This window comes from Dromaius novaehollandiae, chromosome 2, assembly GCF_036370855.1.
Source record: "Dromaius novaehollandiae isolate bDroNov1 chromosome 2, bDroNov1.hap1, whole genome shotgun sequence".
Lineage (NCBI taxonomy): Eukaryota > Metazoa > Chordata > Aves > Casuariiformes > Dromaiidae > Dromaius > Dromaius novaehollandiae.
The window spans coordinates 119,255,217-119,274,442 of NC_088099.1; the positions used below are offsets into that span (position 1 = coordinate 119,255,217).

The following is a 19,226-nucleotide window of genomic DNA, read 5'->3' on the forward strand; positions in this document are numbered from 1 at the left end:
GACCCCCAGAGCTGTGGTGTTAGGCGAGAGCCACATATAATCTTCTGCTGGAAATGATCCAGCCCTGCCGACCCAATTTTGTACATGTAGCCAAGGGTGCACGTGCAGAGAAGCAGTCACAACACTTTTGCTTTCTGTTGCCTTTCCAATGAAAAAAGCTCCCTGGCAAATCTGGTCACAGTAATACAGGATGAAACAGCCCTGCTGGTTCCCTGTGGCAGGTTTTGGTGGAGGAACTGCTAAGAGATACAACCCGCTTTTGGGTATAGCTAGCATAACACGCTCACAATTGTACTTTCCTTTTCGAGGCAGCTGATTTTATGTGATTAAAGCAGCTGAGGAAGCCAGATTTAAAAAATCAAATGCTGGCAAAGTTCCCGCTGGCTTAAGGAAAAGCCGGACTGTGTTCTGCTTCATTTTATGTTTGTTTTGCTCAGAAACCTGAAGAGAACACAAGTTTTAGGAGTGTTAATTGCGGATCAGCACAAGCCTCTAACTTATTTTATGACAACCCGAGTTGTTTTGCATGTGGAAAATGGAAAAAAAAAAGAAACCGAAAAACAATGGCAAATGGGCCACTGATTCATGGATTCCTCTCACCTCAGACATTTCCTACTTTGGCAGCTTATGAATCTGGCTCCAGGTGGAGGATCAGGGCACACTTCACTGAGGATTTATTTTCTGGAGCTGTCATTAAGCTTGTTGAGTGCTTTTACTCACCACAGTTTCTATCACCCGAAACCGCAGGCCAGGGTTTTGCCCACTAGAGTGCCATGGCCTTATATGTAGCAGCCCCCAGGACAGCTTTGCTAGTGTGGCCAAGCTCTTGCAGCCTCTCACAAGCAGTGGCAGCTGGCCAGGAGGCTCAAAGACCCCAGAGCTGCAGAGGGACCCGGGGTGATGCCGGCAATCGGGAATGCAGACACAGGGTGGCTGAGCCTGCGGCCACTTCTCTTTGTCACCCTGTATCCCACGTCCCTGTAGGGTATGCGAGAGGAATGCTCATAATGTAGAGGCAATTAGGTAAAGTGAGCTAGCCCTGTATTTGTGAAAGGTCTGGAGCGGATCCCTTCCATTCTGGTAGCATGTCTTTGTCTTCTGCAAAAAATCTTTCCATGTCCTAGAATCCAAGGAGGTATCTAAAGGTATCTTAAACAGTACCAATAGAACATAGTCAGCAGTACTTTAAATCAAGATGAAGTCTTCAATGAGAAAAATGAGCTTGCTGCTCTGGAAAAAATTTCTGATCCTCAGTTTCCCAAAACTCTATCACAAAACATTATTATCTTGGCTTTTCCTATCTCTAGCATGTGTCATTGAAATGGCCTGAATGAAGTTGCTATTTGTAGTACGTAGCTCATGCAAAGCTTGTATCAATGAAGCCAGTTTATTGCTCGTCTTGAGTTATTATGCAATTTGCTCTTCTATAGTAGCTCTCCTTGTCAATGCTGAGATCTCATGACTCATTGTCATGAGGGAGGCTTCTCCTTCCTGCTAGCTGTCATCAACTCACTACCAAATCTCTGCTTGCTCCTGCATATGGGATGATACCTCCTTTCTTTGTTTCTGGCTTCAGGAATGCAGCAATCAGATGTGCATCAAAAATGTTTGTATTCAAATGAAGATAGCAAGGTAAGGCCCTTTTCTCCTTTAAGAAACACTGCAGGACGTAGGTAATGGTAGCTAAGCTTCCCTGCCTAATTCATTAATATTGATATTTTTCTTGAATAAGTGTTTGGGAAATATTACTATGGCTTGATATGGACACTGGAGACTTTATAGCCAATGCTACGTTTCTAACAGGTGTTAAAATAATGCCAGATATTGTTGTCACCCAGAGAGGTGACCCACTGTTGCCTGTTGCATCATTCATTACCCCTTACCAGAGGATACCCCAGGTTAGAGCCATTCTGCCATGAAACGTGACGGAGGAATCCCACTCTGGAAAGCACGTTATTCCTTCCATTCTTTAATTAGTGAAAGCATGTGCTTTAAGCTCACCAAGTATGAAAGTGCATTTCTGAATCAGGGCTAATATGAACAAACTCTACTGAAACCAAGAAAACAAACTGTTAAACTAACTCTTGGGAGATTCTCCCTTCAACAGTGTGTGGCTAAAAATCAGGATCCCGGTTCTGCCCCTTTCAACTCATGCTAAGAGCATTTAGGTTTGAAGGTGTTTAACATACTGGGGATGGGAGAAGAAAACAGGAGGGGGAATCACTTGATAGAGATGTTTTTAGATATGCTTCAGGAAATGCCTCCTCCTGGCTACAGTCAGGGACAGGAAATGGGGCTCGGTGGGTCTTGGATGACTCAGGCAGCAGCTCTCTTCTCATCCAGGATTTCTGAGGTCTCTCCTTTTCTCCACCCTCTTTTTTCTTCCTCCTTTTACCTCGCTTGCTTCTACCACCAGGGGAGAGTCCCTGGCTTCCTTGCTTGCTAGGCAGCAAGGCTGTGGGATGCTCCTCTCACTTCACTGAAGCACCGAGTAATCGATCATAAGCCATCTATTAAAAAACAAAGCAAAACAGACCTAGTGAAGGGTGTTTGTCTCAGGTGGGCAGTCAAGCTTAAACATAGCTTCTGGAAGTGATTTACATCTTTAATTTGTACTAGAGTGTGTAACAACTAATGGCATTTGCTCCATCATGGCTGTTTCCTGATGGCCAGATGGTTTCAGCAAGCAAAAGGGAATGGTAGTGTTACCTGTGACACTACCGGAGCAGCCTTCGTCTCTCTCTCTCTCGGTTAAGGCTTGCTGGTTTTGTGAGCAGCGAGAGCTTATCCTGCTTCACGCTTATAAAAAAAAAGCCCAGGAGCTGGTTTTTATGGGGTCCACCCAATTCATAAGTCTGAGAAGTGTCTTTACAAGGTTCACGTGATGCACACCCACATCAGTGGCGGTGGAATAAAGCACAATAAAGCTCTGCAGGGTGCGGATGAAACGTTCGCTGGCTTGTGGTGAGAAGAAAGGGTGATAACAGCAGCACCCTGGGAACATGCCCGCTCCCAAATACCACCACCACCTTCTCATTCTCAAAAACAAACAAGCCAACTGCATTTGCATGTTCATAGCTGGGAGTAAGGGACTGCTGGATCGATCAGTGCTGCTATTTTTATCTAAATAATTACAGTCCTAAACAACTGTTTGGAGGCATCAGCATGAAAGATAAGATTCTGTGCTATGATTTGAAGAGATTCAAGCAGAGCTTACAGCCAGAGGGAGGGGAATATGTGTCATCCATATTTTAAAAATGCCTTCCCATATTTAAAACAGATTAGGGGAAGCTGGGAGAAGAAGAACGATCCCATCTATGAGTAGTGATGCAGTGTATGCAGACTTAGTTTGCTTATCAGAATACACTGTCAGTAACTCTATCCATAGTAATTAGCTTTCTAAGCAGCTTTCTTACTATTTTACCTACTACAACGCCACGTGGGACTTCAGCGGCATGCTGTAGTGTCTAACCCCACAGGCTGCCCATCGTCATTCAGCCAGGACTTGTGAGGAAGTTCTTTGAAGCATGATCCTCTGGCTGTCTTTGGCTGAGTTTCTGCTAAGTGAATCTCTTGGCTCCGTGCAAAGCCTGCAAAGCCACTTAAATTTCTCTGACCTCCTAACGAAGATTTTAAAAGGGCTTCATAAATCTTCATCACTAAGAATTGCTTAAAGCCCTGCAGGGTTCCTTTAGCAGCTTTAACCACTAAAACAAGTAGACAGGCTCAGGTATATTTATCACATTCCTCTTCACTGCTCCATGGATATTCCTTCTTTCTAGTATTTTATATGAGCTCCAACCAGGAGCGAGAGCACAAGAGTGGGAACTCTGAGTCAGTATAACTTGTCTCATAGTCTGTAGCTGTGCACTATGACCACAGTCAGATCACTCCTTTTCTTGGATATACTCTGTGTGCAGAATATGTACGCTCATCATTTACCATTCTGTATTTAAACCATTATATGGTTCCTCATTTGAGAGAAAATCTGATTATTGCTTTCCTTACAAAAGCATGCCTCAGGTCAGAGTCTGACAGCTCTGAAATGGATTATTTACCTGCCTAGCCTTATATTTTTTCCTTTGAATTTTGGCTGACTTTGGCAATGGTTTCTTACGAACAGCATGAGTCATCTCAGAAATAACTGCCAACTTGATGGATAAGTAAGGATTATTAGGAAAATAAATTATTTTAAAAAATTGTTTACATACCATAGTGTGGTCCCCAAAGTAAGCGTGTCTTTATTTGCAGCAGGGAACCTTCCCAGCCCAAGAGCTGTAGTTCGTCATGTTCTGTACAGGTTGTTCAAGGCTTCATCTCTGAGAAATGAGAACAGGAGAAACTTGAATGAGATTCATAGGTAAATAAAAAGATACCTCCAGTGGAGGTAAGGTCACTGAAACCAAGGATGCAGCAAGAGTCTGTCCTCCTTGTGTATTGGAAGGAGACACAAAATAGCTGAACACATAAGGAGGTTTATTATCTCACCATAATTTGAAGAAATGGTTCCAGGGCTAGTTTTGTAGAGGATGGAGGGTTAAGATGCCATAAAGCTCTTGAAGGGCTGCAAGTCCTCATGGTCCAGCCTGCATTTGCATCAGTCCTGATTTTTCAAGGGTGACTCCCTGCCCATACTATCAGGTATTTTGTTTATGCCATTAAGGTGCAGCAAAATGCCATGGAAGAGCTTCATTAGATCTGTAGTGATGTTATCACATTTTTGATATATTTGCATTACATAAGATGCACAAAGCTCAGCTGAGACTGTAACAGTACATGTGGAGCAGAAGAGAAGAAACGTGTGTATACAGTCAAACAAAGTCTTTTTGTTGAAAAGTTTGACACTGAAGTCTTAAACCTGGCAAAAGTACAGGTCCTGAGTAACAAAATGTTCTGGGTCCCTAGTAGACCAGCAGAAAAAAATAACAGTTGATGAACACGCTGGAGGGTCAACACCCAGAGTGTGATATTTAAGATGAGTTACCTGGAGCACCGAAGGTACAGAGAGGTCCAGTCCCCCTCTGAATTTTTGGGTATTTCTTCCATTGACTTCAACGGGCTTTGGATGGGAGCCCTCAGCTAAGATGTCATGATGTGATGTTGTTACAGGTAAACTACTTGCATTGTTTTTGGTCTAGGAAACTACAGGATGGGTTGTACTATGTACTGTGTTGTATCCAATAGAATCGGTTGGTTAGAAACGTGGTAGGGACATACTTTTACCCTAATGAGGAGAAGATTATATATTATCTGACCTCCTGTGTGGTAAAGGCTATTCAAGTATGCCCGAGTATTCACAAAGCTGTATCCAAAAACTTGAATTAGATTATAGCTTTTGAGTCCTTAGGTGAGAAATTCACAGGCAGAGGACAGAAGGAATCAAAGAGCCACCATTGCCTGAGGTCCGTGAAATGTCAGGAAGTTGGAGAGATAAGAAGGGAGGCCTGAACAATTTCATCACGTGACTCATGACCCATGCATTGAGGAAAGATGGAAGAACCACAAATCCTGGCCAAAAAGACTTGGAGGAAGTTCTTACTCAGCCCTGAATCACGCAGACAGCTTGACCTTTAGCATGTAAGCAAAACACCTAAGAATATGATCAGAGAGTTGCAAGTGGTGGATGATCACAGCTGAGTAGTGTAGGTAGCTGTTGCCCTATGGCCAAGATATTGTCTCTGACTACATGTATGCTACTAACCTTGTCCATTTAAGCCTTCCACTGACTGAATGGTAGCCATCTAAATAAATCCCTTTAAGGATACAGGCCTTGTGACTTGGCGAAGGTTTGCCTACACTGTGTTTCTGCATGAAATAACTCACATGACTGCAAATCCCTACTGTAAATGAACTGGCCTGGGATAGAAAAGCCATACTGGTGCAGCACTTCTGTACTATGGATTTGCAGCAGAGAAGCTATACGGCTGTGAAGACAATCAGGAAAGGCAAAGTTTAAGTTCATACAATGAACTATCACACCGTAGTCCCATGATACCCTGGCTTTGGCAGCTAAGCTGCTGTAACCAGCTCCTGCCCCAGATGCTTGTTCCCACCTCTGGCCTGCAGTTTGTCACCTCCTCGATTGTGCCAAAACAAATGTGTGTATGACAATGCTTAAATCAGTGCATGAAGTGATGGAAGTTAAAAATAAACCTCTTCTGGGGAGGAGGAGAGGGAGGGAGATTTTTAACCCTAACCATTTCAGTCCTCTTTCTTCTACAAGATGGTCCCACAAGAAGTTTCTCTAACACAATGGGGAGAAGGCCATGGGTTGCTGCACTGGGGCAGTGGTGACTCTTCCAGTCAGAGGAGTCCCTCCAGGCAGGGGGAGAGGATTTCTAAAGCCAGTTTTGCACCAAATTCAATATAGTGTAGAATTATACTTCCAATATATAGAACTACGCCTTCCCCACAAGGGTCAAAATTAAAGCCGGTCTTCCAAGCTCTCTGTTTGCTAATCCAGCTCATAGATCCTCACAGGCCTTAGTTTTAAAATGTGTTGCATGCAAGCCAACATTATTATTAATGATAAAGAAGTAACGAGAAACTGATTTTTTCCCACTTTATAAATGAATACTAGTTATAATCATTCTGCAGGAGTATTAGCCTCTTCCACATTTTACTATGGCATGGCTAGATGTTGCCCATTGAAATCTGTTCAAATATAAAATACACAGTAAACTGAGAATAAGAAGAAACATCACAACAGATACAAAAAGGGTTTTATTTAGTGAAGTTTATTACATGATCAACTAAGAAAATATTTGTACATTCCTTAAATAACATAAAATGTTCAAGGAAAAACATCCGAAAAGAGTTCAAAAGGTTGCGGCACAGATACGATTTGGCAATTTGAAAAATAATTCAGCAACTTGCTGTTGTTTTGGTCTTGGTTGTTTCTGTGCTCTGATGAGCTTCCCTGTGAGAAAGCAAGTTATACGCAGAGCCTTGGTTATGTGTGACAGCTCAGATACCTTGATGACTTGCTTTTGTTTGAACACAAAACACAGGCCCTTGCATACTGTGCTACTGCCAGATTACACCAGAGAGGCACTATACCAGCAGAAATAGCAGAGAAGCATGTTAAGTGCATGCATGTAAAAGACATCTTTCAAACTGCTATAAAGTTTTTGAGATAATTAATTGATTACTGTAGTATTCTTTGTGTTGAATTATTTGTCAAAGTTTTCCAAAACACTTTTAGTAATATTGATTGAGTTTCAAAGCACTTTTCAGGGGGGAAAAAAAAAAAAAAAGAGGTGGTAGTTTAATTTCTGATACATAGCAAAATTAAGTAGTATTCCTAATCCCAAATCAAGACATATTCCTTTGGGTCTCCTGGTCTATCTCCTGGATCACACCAGCTCCTGGATGCTTGAGTGTATATGGTCAGGATTTAAGTTTAAATAGCTAGACTCTGAGAATGTTGAGGATGTCCTTCAATGTTCTTCTAATAAATAGAGCCAAGGGCATAGTGAGTCAGTTTTGTAATTAGATGATATAATTGTCTCATGAACTCTGTACAAATTACCTCTTCTCTGTATTGTTTTTGCAGCGTATTGTTTTTGTTGAATAACATGGCACATATCCAGTTTATATTGCAGTCAATAAATTATCCTGGTTTATAGCTTGATGGGCCACAAATTAATAACTGACATAACAGAAGTAATTAAGTCATTACCCTTTTTAATATTGTCAGTACTGTTCATTTAGGCCATTAAGTTTATTTTTAATTATTAACACATTTCCTCAAAAACATCTTTTTGCTTTTTTTTTTACAGAGAGGTAACCGCAGATGAACCACGTTGCTCAGCTTTTAACAAGTTTGTGATACTAAGGTTGACACTAGAAAGTGGTGATGTAAGGGAAATTGCATTTTATTACATTTTAATTAAATAGGTCAACCTGTGCAGCCCTTTCTCCAGCAGGACTCCCGCTGGAATTCGGTCCTTCATCGTTGGATTTTATTTACTTCTTGAGCTTTACACAGCAGGATTCTGCTTTCCAAACAGAGGACCGATAAAATAATTCAAACCATTAAACAATACAATTTTAACATTCAGACTGACAGATACTGGGAACAACAGTAATGCTGAATCCCCTGAAGGATATGTATTGCTATTGCTTTTAGAAAAGGGTGATGCTAGCTCTACTGGATTCTGCCTTTACATGAAGAGTTGGCGTCAAGGCAGCTGGTGAGCCAGCCCCAGCCTCCAAAACCCGATGGGGCGGTCGGCAGTCACTTCATGCCTGCCTTGGGGCATGGATTCAAGGCAGCGGCTCTTACTTCGGAGAGCAGAGAACAGAGCACATTCAGGGCCGGGGTGCAAACATCCCCCGGGGCTCTGGGGCCAGGGAACACACGGGCCCCACTGGCAGCATGGACATGGCAGCTTCTTCTCCCCTTCTCTGCCGCCTGGGCACCAGCAAACCCCACTTCTTGCTGCAGCTCTTGCCCAGCTTACTAACTCCTAGTTTCTATTTTTTCAGTCCTCTCCAAGGCAGTAAAAAAGCCCTGAATAAGACTGTCCCTATCAGCCCCCCATTCCAGTCCACCAGCATTTCTCCCTAATTCTAACCTTAAACATAACAAAAGAAACAGCATATCCTGCTAACACCAGCTCTGTCCAAATAGCCTAGCCAAGGTGAAGAATTCAGCCTAAATGCTCTCATTTAACGTTCAGCTAAGCTCTTCCAGGGCCCATCCCGCTCATTTCGTCCAAGTACGTAACCCTGTTACATTCAGTGTGCCTACTTTGCCCGTTCAGATTTATGTATTTGTTTTCTGATTCTCTTTGTAAACTCATCCTGGTCAACTCTATGTCCCACAAATCCATATGATTAGCTATGATTAACATATTTTTGCCCAGAATATCTTTTAACTGTCTAGTAATTACAGCTCACAACTATTCATTTCTTCTCTATACATGTATTAGAGGGAATGCTTGTGGGAGATGTGTCACCTTCTGGACCTCGGAAGCACACACAGCTCCAAGCAGGCACAAGAAAAAATATGTTTTTCCATTTCTTGTGAGCCGAAATGAACTTAATTTGTTTGGAAAAGTCCCTCTAAAGGAGACGTCATTCAACAAATCTGTTGAAGCTATCAAAAGCAAAGCTGAGACATGAAAACTTAGCACAGGCAGCACACTGGGTTTGCAAGTGTAATTATTCTTGTAGGTAGTAAGTACTAGAATTAGCGTTAGAGCCTAAATTCTAGTCTTAAGCTGAATTACATCCCCCTGAAATTGCATGAGTGAATTATCATGGACAGTACTCATGTCGGCCCCTACCTTGTTCAGTAACAAAATTAAAAACTTGAAACTCGACGCACAGACTTCTGACTCTTGAGCTAGCAGAGCAGTTGGGGATGGCAGCAGGCTGTTGCTTTCTCTGTGCCCTTGTCACTAGCAGGAGAACAGTGGGTTTCACCATCATTTCTGGCAGCCGAGCAGGGATGAGGAGCAGAGATCTTGGGTGTTAGTCCAGGCTGTGAAGGGAAGAGAGGCCAGATGTTACAGACTTTTCCTCCTACTCCAGAGGTGACCCTGTTAGCCAAATTGAAAAAGAGAGGAAAATTCAAAGTACCTTTTTGGTTCCTTGCTTCAAAGCTGATCATTTTATTTGAAGAGTTAAATGATTCCAAAAGAAAGTGAAAGGCTTTATTTTGGATAAAAGGAAATGTTTTGACTGACATGAGAGTTTTGGAGGGAAGGAGTTCAGCGGTGCATAGAAATTGAAACATTTTCATTTATAGACAGGCTGGGGGCCTGCAGGGAGTTGTACTGCACCGGTGTCCTGTTAAGGGCATTTGGGGGAAAAGCTTCAGCTTCACCCTCAGCTATGCTCCTTGAAGTCATCAGAACTGTATGCCCCCAAAAGCCCACTTTGCACACTTTCTTATGCCCTCCTTAGACCTGCCGATGAGTAAGAGAGAATCCAAATGTTTGCTGCCTCCTCGCTTCCTTGTGTCTGTCTCCAACCTCCTGCCGGGTGCTGCAGGCACTTCATGTCCTAGAAGAAAGTGCCTAACTGTGGAAGCTGCCTGGAGCCGGCACCAGAAAAACAAGAGGCTTCGTGTTTGGGCTTCACGTCAGCTGGAGGACACTGTGCGCATGGGGACTGAATCACAGCTGGGACACTGAGTCCTAGAGAAACGCCCACAGCTGAGCTGAGCGCCGCTGTGTTTTTGTCTCCCAGCCCGCCCGGGGCTTCGATAGACCATCTCTGCTGGTGATGCCGTGCCATGACACTGCCTTAACTGCTCTTTTCACACTTCCACTAGAGTTACTGGCCCCCTGCAAGTGGTGGCAACAGCATCGTGAAGGGATGCTGGCAAACCTGACAGAGCCTGACATGAAGCACAGGGAGCATCTACCTTACGCTTACTGTTGTTAAGTTCATTACAGGAACTATTTTAATTGCTAAGTTAGCACTGGATGGGTTTGTATGGTACCAATAGCTACCCAGATGTGGTAACAGAACAATGTTAGGTGTCCGAACATTTCTGGGACAGGACCTGCTTAAAGCCAGCTTGGTTAAGCTGCAATTGCAAATGCCAGGGCAGTGCAGCAATTCCTATTGCTAAACCCAGAACGGCTCCATTAGCCAGGTTTACTGCTTCGATAGGTGTTTCCATGGAGGTCTCTGGGACTGACACTTCATACTTAAGTCACCATGAATGGGGACTATTTCCAGCTGAGTAAGTTGACTTAGACCATTTGAGGATCTAAGTAAATGAGAAAAGATACAGAGCCTGGGCTTCTTTATAAACATTGGTTCACATGCACTAGAGTCAGCCTGTAATTTCATTGTCAGAAAAACTAATGTACAGCAGTGTCCTAAAAATCAAAAGTGCACTGGTGCAAGGCTGAAATAAAGCAAGTTATACATATAAACCTATAATGAAACTTTTCTGCAGTATTTCACAGCTGAATATTAGAGTTGAACATGGCTAAACTTATGTTTGATTGACCTCAATAAATGCAAAATGCTCCAGATACCATCCTGATTACTAATCATAATAGCATTTGTTAGCAGCAAATCCTTGAGGTTATCTCGGAATACAATTACTTGGTTTAGAGCATATTTGTTGTTCAGAGTATCAAAAATGACTAAATAATTTTTTTTTCTTGAAAATAGTGACACGTACCTTATGTCAACCTTCACACTCATTTACTCTGAGGATTGATTATTTAAGAAAAAGGCTTCCTACCTCTGCTGATATTATGAATACTGAAAATAACCAATAAAATTTCAGTTATTTCCATCTGCTATGCTACTAATGTGTTTAAATTCTTAGGCAGGTATTATGCCCACCAAGGGTGATGAATGTAAAAAATGAAAGAGTGAAAAAAAAGTCCTTATATACACCAGACTACACTACCTTTTGCTCATATTCATCTAATCCGGCTTAAAATAGAGTACTTTGGGTCCTTAACATTCAGTCATCTGTGAGGTTTTTTAATACGTCAATAACAGCAGTGGAAAAATACAATATAGTCATCTAGTTATAAGCATCTTTTGAAGCAATAGACTTTCAATTTGTTGCTTCTATTATTTGAAAATATTGATGCTATTTATTAATTAATTAGATGTTCGGTGTGACCAGCAATAACAGCAGTACAAAACAAGGTTTTCCTAAAATCATCGAAAAATGCAAACGATTTGCACAGCCCCTTTGGTCCTGGAGGCTCAAGGGAGACGGATAAACACTGACAGCGACTGCACGACCGAAATGGAAATTGCTGCATTCGCACGGCGAACGTACATATTTATGCGCTTAATTGCAAACACGGGGCTATGTCCACGGAGCCACTGACACCGGGAGAAAAAAAAAAGAAAAAGAAAAAGAAAAAAAGAGAGAGAGAGAGAGAAAAGAGAGAGGCGTTGCCTTTCTTCCGAGCTAGGAGGTGAGGGAGCCGTCATGCCCCCGCCGTCTCGGGGGCTGCGCAGTGCCTGGCCGCGACCTGCCCCCGCCGCTCTGCCCGCGCCCTCCGCGCAGCAGCCGCGCCGGGGCCGCGGCCGGGGCTGGGACCGGGGGCGGCTGCACCCGCCGCCCCGCAGGCGCCGCCGGGTCTTTTAAGCATTTTGTCGTATTTTAAAATATTAAAATATTTTTTTAAATATTAAAAATGTCGCCCCTTTTCCCCGTCCCGGGGGTGCCCCCGCCCTGTGCCGGGGTTTGGTGCGGGGATCCGGGGGGGGCAGTTTGCCCATCGGTGTGTCGCTGTGTCCGTCTGCCCCGCACACCTCGTCGGAAACCTCCCGCGATGCGCTCGGTCTCGGTCCTGCCTGCATGTGAATCTGGTGGCCGTGACACCCCAGGGACGAGCGCTCAGAGCCGTCGTTCCTCAAATTTTAGGGTAGCTCCCCCGCCCCGTTTGCTTGCGCATAGCCTGGTCCTGAAGCCGGAGCACTCTGCCTTCTTTTTATAGCAAAGAGGGGTGAGACTATTAATAGGCTATCTAACTACCCTGAGGTGTTAACTCTGAAGTCTCTAATTCTGTGATGTGGTTGTTTTGATTCGTTTTTCCAATCCAGTGTGACTTTCATTTACAGAACTGGTCAAACTCGCTCTAGAAGATAGTCTAAATTTTAAAACGAGCTTTCATTCCAAATAGGAACAACCTGTCCAAATTTTGACATTTCTCATGGAACGGCAATTGAAAAAAAAATGTTTTGGATCAACGGAAGCATTTTGCTTAGTTAAGATCGCAAATTTCGTTTTTGTCTGGAACTTGATCTTAGACTGCTCGGTGAAGCAAGGTAAATTATAATAAAAATTGCTTCAAAATGGATGTCAAGTGTTAATTATATTGTCAACAGAGACGGAAAGACGTGCTCGCAGTGCTTTGCTCTGATAGCGTTCAAAATGAAAATGTAGCGAAACAGACCTATTCCAGCGTAATACTTCCATGTGGAAGAGTTAACATTATCCTACGGAAAACAGTTCGCTGGAAGGCTCTGACCACTTCCGAGGATTTATTGGATTTCCTAGCAGAGAAATAAGAACGCAGTGATCGGCGGTGGATTCGTCTGACGGATGGGCAGGCACAAAACGGTATTTTCTGAATGACGTGCAGCAGCGCCAACAGACGACCCTGAAAACGCTTATTAAAAGGGGCTTTGGGCTTTTTTTTTCCTAAGTAGAAGAGAATTAAGTCTCTGCAACCACTGCTGTGTGGATGGAGGCGGAGGCAAGATAACTAAGTGCAGATCGGATGCGATATTACCAAATTTCACGTGATAACAGAGAGAGGGGCAAGATGACGAGAAGATGCTTTTACAGAAAGCGGTGTGTGTGTGTGTGTGGGGGGGGGGGGGGCACAGCTCCCCTGTGCTCCGTGCAGCTGCAGCCCCAGCTCACTAAACCGTGAGCTTTCGCAGGGAGAAGCCTGGGCAACTTTCGCCCGTGTCCGACGGCGGAGCCGGGACCCCGGGAGCCTCCCCCGACGGCCGCGGCCGCGGCGCTGCCGAGCGGGGCCCGGGGCCGCGGCGCCAGGGCTGCTCCGCGCCGCCCCGCACCGGCGGGCGCCCCGCGCGCGGCCGCGGCCTGAAGCGGGGAATGACGACCGTCGCAGCCAGGGGTGCGTGGCGCCGAGCCCCTCCGCTTCGCAGCGACGGCACGGAGATGCCTCAGCGCTTCGGTACAACACGGATGCGAAACAGGCCGTTTTAGCAACCACCCTTAAAATTAAAAAGAAAAGAAAAAGGAAGGAAGGAAAAAAACAGAAAAGCAAAGTTGGGGGAGAGCAGCAAAATCCTAGCAGCGCTTTTCCAGCAAAACCTTCCAGCGTTTTTTTAGGGTGCTGCCTCTGCGCTGGCTCCCGCTCGGGTTTGCTGCCCCGGGCGGCGGCGGCGGCGTCCCCGCGCCCTGCGCCGCCGCGGAGGCGGGATGCGCGGCCCGGCCCGCGGTGCGGGGGCGGCGGGGGCAGCGCCGGCGCCCGGAGTCAGGATACGCAGGAGCAGGAGCCTCTCCTCGGCGTGCGCTGTTGATTTTAATACAGTTTTCTTTTTTTTTAACGCTGAAATCATTAACCAGGCGGACCTCAGAGACTGGAGGGCAAATAAAAAGAAGCTGCCGATCATTATTTAAAAAAAAAAAAATACTCCCAGCCACCTACTGCATAAAAGCCCGCGCGGGCATTCTGCAGCCTGTTCGGACGCACGGGGTTGAAAGTCACGGTGGAAATCACCGAAAAGCCCGGCGGCAGCAGGTCGCCGGCGCCGGGGAGGCCGCTGGCTGCCGGGGGGGGGGACAACCTGCCGCCGCCGCTCCCCGGCAGGGCCGTCGCCGGCGGGAGCTGAGGCGGGCGCGGAGTGCGGAGGGCGGCGGAGCCGGGGCAGGGTGTCCTGCCCAGCTGGGGGCACCCGGGGGGCCGCGCCACCCCAGGGCCTCCGGGCTGCGGCCGTCAAGAGAGGCTGGAGCTAAAGGCCGGCCTCTGAGCGCCCGGCTGCCCTTGGCGAGGAGTTTTGGGGAGGGACAGAACAGCCCTCCTCGTCCTTGCGGCTCGCCGCCCTCCCTGGGACACGCGTGACCGCTTGCACAGCCCCCCCCCCCCGCCCCAGCGCCCCCCTCCTTGCTCTGCTGTGGACAAAACCCTGCGGCTTTTGGGGCCGAGCTGCGCGGATCGCCCCTCGGAGGCTCCCCCTGCTCCCGGCTGTCCCGCCCCTGCTCCCGGCTGTCCCGCCAGGCCCGAGGGGGCGGTGGTGGGCGGCAGGCAAGGGGTGGGACCCGCGCAGCCGGCGGCGGGGGGCAGCGGGGGGCAGCAGGGGCGGCCCAGCCATTCCCCCGCCGGGCTGGACACGCCGTGAATGTCGCTGATGCCCCGATCGATAAGTCCGCTTCAATGTCACAGCCGCCGGGGAATGGAAACACTCCGTATCATGGGGTGGCCTTGATAAAAGTATATTTTAAGGAGCTCGGATAAGGGAGCGAGAGCAGAGAGGGGGAGAATTGCCCGGCACGTCGCCTGTAATAACCGCTATGCTTATCAGCCTGGCCTAAACTCTCCGGCAGTTCCTAAAGTACATTAAGTTACATAAACACGGCTCGGAAAAGAATACACTCCATCCCGCGATAGCCACCAAAGTGACCCCCTCGCAGCTCGCTGCCCCTGCCCCCCCACCGGATCCCCCCGTGCGAAACCACCAGATTTGCAAGACCGAGGGGGAGGCGGGTCCGCACTGCGCCCGCACACGGGCTTCCTCCAAATCTCTCCCGGGCGTCGGGAGCGTTCAACGCGGAGATTTGCCTCAGTTGGACGCAAACCCGCTTTTTTCAGTGCTTGTAATTCCTCTCCTCCTCTGACCGGCCGCAACGAGCGGGAGCAAAGGTGGCCTTGCTGATGAGCCGGGTAGGAAGGGTGGGCTAACCACCCCCTGCCCGGCGGTGCCGCCAGCAGCATCCCCCCGCCCGGCTACCCGCCTTCAAAGCGCCAGAGCACCCTGCCCCCGGGCACCCCCCCCCGCCGGGCAGGAGGCACCCCAGGGGGTCCTGGGGCACCGCGGGCTCCTCTGGCCCCACCGCCCCGCAAGCGCTCGTTTTGCCCCTGAGCCGAAGTTACGTCAGAAGTGTGCGTTTGGGGAAGGCAGTGACGTCATTTTAGCCGATGAAGGCTATGCGCGTGGAGTGGTGCGGGGGCAAAGGGGAAGCGAGAGGGAGCTCGATCCGAAAAGGTTGTTCAGAAACGGTTTTGCACGCTGGTCCCAACCCGAGGAAATAAAACGAAACCTGCAGCCTGGTTACAAACCGAACACACTCATCAGCGGTGGGGAAAGGCAAAAAAAAGGCGCCCGGAGTGTAAATTACAGGTCACTTCGGAGCCACGGCAAGAGGCGCTGCCAGGCCGGGGAGCCTGCCCTTCCTCCCGGCCATCCTCACCTCCAGGCACACGCACGCCTCCTCCCCCGGCGCCGCGGGGAAAGCGCCGCCGCCGGGGGGGCGCGGGGCGACCGCGCTCCCGGCCCGTGCGAGGCTCGGTCTGGAGCGACCCTGGGCCAAAGGCACGCTAAATCCCCCCCGAGTCCGCCCCACGCGTCTGCCACACGTCGCGATACATCCACCTGGATCGCCCCTTCCCTCCGCCCCAAAGCCTCTCTGGCTTGGCTCGGCGGGGGGCATCTGAAACACTCAAACGAAATACGCAGTTTAAAGCCGGTACCTCGACGCATTTCAGCAGAGAAATTTCCCGTGATAGCAACCAAGCGGGAAAGAAGCGGTGTCTGCGAAACAGCCTTGCGCCGCGGCTTCCCCTGCTCCTGTCGCGCTTTCGCAGATACCATCTCGGAAAAAATGTTGAAGTTACAAATTTGGATCGCAAGAAACTCAGCGCGTTTCGAGACAACGAACGAATCACTGCCCTCGCCTACCGCTTGCAACCGCGTCTCTTCTACTTAATATTACGCCGCTAATATATATCTAAAAACAGAAAAGAAAAAGAAAATCATTTCAGTCTGACAAAGCCACAAAAAGAACAATGTTAGTTAAGCAGTATCGAGAAGAAAAACGTATCGCCTTTAATTATACGATTCAAAAGAGAAACGGTTCCTCGCGTATCTGGCCGTTTCCGACCCAAACCCCCACCGCGACACGCCGCAAAATGAGCCGGCACGGGAGAGCGCGGCGCTCGGAAGAGGCTCCCCGGCGCCGGCAGCGCGGACGCCCCCGGGCAGCGCTTTGCAGCCCCCGCGCAACGCGAGCGCTCCCCCCGCCTTGCCTGGGGAGAGCCGGGGCAGGGGCTCCGGGCCCCGCAGCAGCCCCGCGGCTGCGGAGCGGCGTCTGCCAGGGGCGCAGCGCGGCCGGCGGCGGGGAGCCCGGCCCCGCTCTAGTCCAGCCCTTGCCGCGGAGGACTCTTTCTGTACAAACTGATGATGACAGATATCCAGCTGATAACCTCTGGTGAACGAAGTTATTTTAATTTCCAGTCACTTTCCTGCTAAGTACCATATCAGTTTGTACACAGCTGAGATAAGAGGACGGGGTGTGTGTGTATGGGGGGGGAGGTGGGAAGAAAAAGAGAAGAATAAGAAAGAAACGGAGGAAAAATGCCTACCCGCCTGCTGCTGGGCTGGACTCATCCTAGAGCTTGCTTTGGCTTCACCTGATGATTGGGGCAACTCAAGGAGGTGGCACTGTTTCCCCCCCCCCCCCCCCATAGCTCTGATTTAACGAGCAAAAATAAAGAGACTTGGGGGGGGGGGGGGGGGAGGAAGAGAACATTCACCTGAGTTTCGGAGGCGAGAGCAGGGCGCGAGAGAGGCCGCCGCGCTGCGAGGCCGGGAGGTGCGGGCGGCGGGGCAGCACCCGCGGGGGCGGACGGCACGAGCATGCAAGAAGGTGAATATTTCCCCTGAAAAAACTGGTCTGCTCCGAGCTCGGGTGAGCGGGGCATCATTCCTTGGGCGGGGGGGGAGCAAAAAAAAAAAAAAAGAAACACGGGTATCTCGGAGGCCGAGGGCCCCCACTCCTCCCCCCAAAAGTGGGTCTGGGTGGCCGCCTGCCCCCCGGCGCCCTGCGCCCCCCCCCCCCCCCCCCGGCGCGCACCCCCGCGGCGCGGCGGCCGCTGCGCGCTGCGCCCGCGCCCGCCCCCGCCGCGGCCGCGCTGCCGCCGGGCCTGGCACCCCTGCGGCGCCCGTGTTTGTTTAGGGCTCGCCGAGCCCAATCAGGGCCGGCTGCCTGCAGTTTTCCGGCACGGCTGCGAGAGGCGCCTCCTCTCTCCTTTTTATACATGAGCCGCCCGCAGCAGCCGCTGGACTCGCCTTCGCCGCTCTCCCCCTCTCCACTGGATTAAAGCCTGCGGCGACCCAGCGCGACCGGCCCGATGCGGGGAGCTGGCAGGAGGTTTGGCCCGTCGCTTCTTATTTTTTCCCCGCGATTTCGCCGCTCTTTTTTTCCTCCCCCCCCACCCCCCCAGCTCTTTCGCTTCTGCCTTTCTGCCCCGGCTGCTCTAGGAGGAAACCAGCGCAGCGGCGGCTGCGCGGCGCTGGGGCAGCCCGGGCAGCCCCTGCAGGCAACCCCCCGACCCCTCTGCCTGCAGCCTTATCTGCGGGGGCCTTATCTCCCGGCTGCCGGCCGCAGGCAGAGCCGCCCCCCTGCCTGCCCCTGCCTCTGCCCGCGGGGGGCTGCGCGGCGGCGCGTGTGCGCGCCGGGCTTCGGACGCCTGTGCGCGCCGCGGAGCCCCGGGCGGCGGGGGAGACCCTCGGCGCCCGCTTCCCTCGCTGTCACTGCTCTGCGTCCCTTTCGCTTTCGGCCGCCTCTCCCGGCGGCCTGGTCCCGGGGCTGTGTGCGTGTGTGTGTGTGTGTGTGTGTGTGTGTGTGTGTGTGTGTGTGTGTGTGCGCGCCGGGCCTCCCTGCCGCTGGCGGCTCCGGGATGCGGCTGCGCTCCCCGGGGGCCCCGGCGCCGGCCGCGGACGGCTGCCGCCCCCCCGGGAGGTGTGCTCGGGGCTGCCGCCCGGCCCCAAGCACAGCCCCCCCGGCCCGGCCCGGCCTGGCCGAGTGCATCTCCGCGGCTGGCGGGTGCCTTTCCCTTCTCCTGCTCCTCCTTTCCGTGACCTTGGGCTGGAAGCAAGCAAACAAGCGAGGCGATGCACGGAAAAGGGAACCTCTCTCCCCGGAGAAGTAACCTTAAAGAGATCGCCTTGCTGATTGCTTTCGCCGTGGAACCGAGTCAGATGACTCATTCATTGAAATAATAATAATAATAATAATAGTAATGATAATAACAACAACAACTACAGCTAAGGAAGGGGCTTTGGTGGAGACCACAGAGAAACGCGGCTCTCTGCCGCTCGCCCCCTCCCTCCCCGCGGCCTCCCCCCCCCCCCCCCCGGCGTGCTTCGTTCCCAAATCTGCAGCCCGAGATAAGGAGGGAAAGGGGAGCGGGGGGGCGCGGGGGGCAGGCCCGGGGTGTCTCGGCCGTGCTGACCTGCGGTGCCTGATCCTATCCCGCCGGGGCTAGGGACAGCAGCGCCGAGGCGACATGACTGATTAGGCGTTCAGAGGGTCCAGATAAGCCCTGATGAATCTCGTTAAAGGAGGGAGACTCGCTGTCCCGTTTGCTAACTTTGTTATTATTATTCCCCCCCTCCCTCCCTTCTCTGCCCTGCTCTTTTGTGTCCTCCTCCCCGCCCTGCCCTGCCCTGCCCTGCGGACCCCTCTCGCACTCCTCCTCCTCCTCCTCCTCCTCTCGCCCTCCTCCCCGACCCATCCGCGCCCAGCGGCT

General features: G+C 50.0%; 1 long non-coding RNA gene across 4 annotated transcripts; it reads right to left on the reverse strand.

Moving 5' to 3' along the window:
• Positions 1 to 1,942: 1,942 nt before the first annotated feature.
• On the reverse strand, positions 1,943 to 19,226 carry LOC112997035 (uncharacterized). 4 transcript variants are annotated; one of them, XR_010387909.1, is made up of 3 exons: positions 18,930 to 19,226; positions 4,212 to 9,490; positions 1,943 to 2,510 (listed from the first exon to the last, which is right to left on the reverse strand). It is a non-coding gene; the product is annotated as an uncharacterized LOC112997035 (long non-coding RNA). The 4 variants fall into 4 exon arrangements; XR_010387910.1 differs by lacking the exon at positions 18,930 to 19,226 and adding an exon at positions 17,229 to 17,462; XR_010387911.1 differs by lacking the exon at positions 18,930 to 19,226 and adding an exon at positions 16,167 to 17,152.